A 3,472-nucleotide genomic window follows, 5' to 3' on the forward strand; every position below is an offset into this window, starting at 1 on the left:
AATTTTTAAAGGGAAATTGCAGTACCTAGTACAATGGAAGGGATACCCGTTGTCTGAAGCCACCTGGGTGAAATCCAGTGAAGTGAAAGCTGACAGGTTGGTCAAAAGGTTTCATGTGAAACACCCCAACAAACCGAAAAATAACCCTTAACCTATGCTTTTGTTTACATTCCAGGATCTGTCCTTTTTGTAAGGGGGGCCGGATGTCAAGACTGCTAACATCGGATGTTTTTGCTTGCCATATATGAAGAAGCAAACATGTTTTATTTAGCCTGCATATCACTTCTAGAGTTAAAGTCAGACAACGTTAGAATAGCGGGTGGGAAAGTAAGATAGTTAACCACAACAATATTTCAGTACAGCATTGCCAAGGTCAGCTGTAACCAGAGAAGTTACGGGAGGGAAAGTTCACACTTCAAACTAATTGGAGAACGTGATTAATGACTGTGAAATGAAGGAGTGAGTTATGCTTTGTTACGGGTGATTGGGGGTGGGAGGATTCAGTTTTTGGCTTCATTATGTACGTGCCGAAACTATGTAGCAATAAAAGGATTCTTTAAGGTAAATAAAGCCTCGAAGTTCTTTGAAAAGCTGCTTCTTTTCGGAAACATGACAATTGGTGTCTCTTGGCAGAAGAGGTGGAAATAGACCAACGCAAGCACCAGCACCGCTCGGTAAGACCGGGAAGCAAGCTGCAGCCAGAGAGGAGAGGAGAAGGGGCAAGAACCACACAGGCGTAGCCCTGCTCCACTGCCTGCTTCAAATGCAGAAAAGAAGGCCAGCAGTCGAATGCCAGCAAAGAGGGGAGCTCATCAGCCGAGTGGGAAGTCAACGAAAGCTGCACCGTGCCAAAAGGAGTTGGCACTGAGAACTGCGGTGATCGTAGAGCTCCCCCGGCCCCATGGGGTAGAGGGTCAAGCTCCAACCCCACCGGGCGATGACTTGGAAGCTGCAGAGAGCGACTACAATGATGACCCCTTGGTAAGTGGGTCGATTGACCTGATCACGGTGCCCCTAGAACTGTCCATACCTGGCACTGGGAAGAAAATAACATTGGCAGCCCTACTGAACTCGGGGTGCACCTGCTGCCTGATTAGCCCAAAGCTAGTGGGAAGGATGGGGGCACCCCTCAGGAGATTGAAGACTCCCATTGCCTTCTGCCAACTTAATGGGTCCATTGCAGGGGGGATCCCAGCCAGTTTTGCCACCAGACCCCTGAATTTGGTGATGGGAAGCCACTCAGAGACTTTAGCATTTATCGTAGCCCCTGGCATGGAGTGGCCACTGGTGCTGGGGCTAATGTGGCTAAAGAAATGGAACCCCATAGTTGATTGGAGGGAGGGACTCCTGAAATCCTCGAAGAAGAGGGCCCCTCCCCCATCCAAGGATGAGAGTAGGAGGCGTGAACCACACCATGAACTAGCAGCCGCCCTCAGTGAGCAGGAACTACCGAGCCTCCCTCCAGAAGTGTTCAGTGAGCAGAGATCAGATGAGCTTCCGCCTCACCAACCTACAGACTGTGCCATTGAGATTGTTCGGGGGAGAAACTCCCAAAGCCAAAGTTGTATTCCATGACCCCTAGGGAGTTGGACGAACTTCACAAGTTCATCAATAAGAACTTGGCGCGGGGTTTCATTCAACTCATCAGACCACGACTGCTGCCCCTGTCCTGTTTAGGGAAAAGAAGGACGGGTCTCTTTGTCTCTGCGTGGATTATAGGGGTTTGAACGCTGTGTGTGGAAAATGTGTAGCCCCTTCCTCTAATGAGAGACATGTTAGCACACCTGTCAAAAGGGAAGATTTTCTCCAAACTAGACTTGCGGGAGGCTTACTATCGAATAAGAATAAGGAAGGGGGATGAATGGAAAACGGCTTTCAATTGCCCCCTGGGCTGTTTTCAGTTTAGGGTGCTACCCTTCGGACTGCAGCGGGCCCCTGCTTTTTCCATGCAGTTGATTAATGAGGTTCTTCATGAGCATCTGTACAAGGGGGTTTTGGTGTATCTTGATGACATCCTAATTTACAGTGAAACAAAAGCAGAGCACGTCAGACTGGTCAGAGCAGTGTTAAATAAATTGCGCTCTGCTAAGTTGTACACCACAAATTACACAAAGATCGCATTGATTACCTGGGCTATCGCATCTCACGCGAGAGGGTGGAGATGGACCCAGAGAAAGTGTGGGCCGTGCTGGAGTGCCCCCCCCTTGTACCAGAAACCAACTGCAAAGCTTCCTGGGCTTTGCAAATTTTACTGGCAATTTATCCCCTCTTTCGCACAGATTGCGCTCCCCATTACAAATCTGTTAAAGACGAAAGGCAGGGAAAAGCCAAAACCCAGCCAACCACTGAAATGGACTGTAGAATGTCAGGCTGCCTTTGAAAAGTTAGTGACTTTTCTCTGCGGAGCCAGTGCTAAAACACCCGGATCCGGAGGAGGCTTTTGTCATTCAAGCCAATGCCAGTGACGTGGCGGTAGGGGCGGTACTCCTTCAGAAAAACAAGGAGGGCCAGCTACAAACCTGTGCTTACACGTCTAAAAAGTTATCTGAAACTGAACAAAGGTGGGCGGTTTGGGAGAAGGAGGCCTATGCGGTATGGTGGGCACTCCTAACTTGGAGACATTTCTTAGAAGGGAGTAAAATACCCTTCCAGGTGTGGACTGATCATAAAAATCTCAAAGCATTGAAAACCCCTAGAAAACTGTCCCCCAAACAAGCTTGGTGGGCGGAACACTTTCACCGGTTCAACTTTACAATTCACTACCTCCCTGGGGGAAAGAATTTTCTGGCAGATGCCCTATCTAGAATGCCACAATACAACAGTGTAAAGTCTGAAGTAGTTAAGCCAATGCTGTCTCCAAAACAATTGGCAGCACCAGTTACTACAAGGCCGCAAACCAGAACCCCTGTGCCACTAGACCAGACAACGTCCCACAAGTTTAATAAAGCACTAGAAACTGATGAGTGGTTTTTGAACCATAAAAACCTGTGTTTAATGAAAGATGACCTAGCCTGGGTCGGAGATAAACTGTATGTTCCAGCAGTCCTAAGACTAAAAGTTATGCAAGCGGGCCATGACTCAAAGATAGCTGGACATTTTGGGTTTGTCAAAACCCTGCACCTACTAAAGAGACAATTTTGGTGGCCCTCATTAAAGAAGGACATTGAGAACTATGTGGCCAGTTGCTCCATGTGTGCAGCAGCAAAGCAATGGCAAGGAAAACCGCCAGGGCTGCTCCAGCTGGTAGTGAGTCCTTCAGCACCCTGGAGAGAGATATCTATGGATTTTATTGTAGAGCTTCCTGAAAGCGTGGGAAATATGGCAAAGCAAAGCAAAGCATCCCCCCTCCCAACAGAATGGCAGGCCCCAAAAAATGGCTATAGAAGCATGTATAGAATAGAAAGAAAAGTGATACATTTCTTTGGGTATCTGACATACAGCCCCCCTAGAAAAATGACAGATCCACCTGTAA

Source organism: Protobothrops mucrosquamatus, unplaced genomic scaffold (assembly GCF_001527695.2).
Source record: "Protobothrops mucrosquamatus isolate PMUCROS unplaced genomic scaffold, P.Mucros_1.0 scaffold609, whole genome shotgun sequence".
NCBI lineage: Eukaryota > Metazoa > Chordata > Lepidosauria > Squamata > Viperidae > Protobothrops > Protobothrops mucrosquamatus.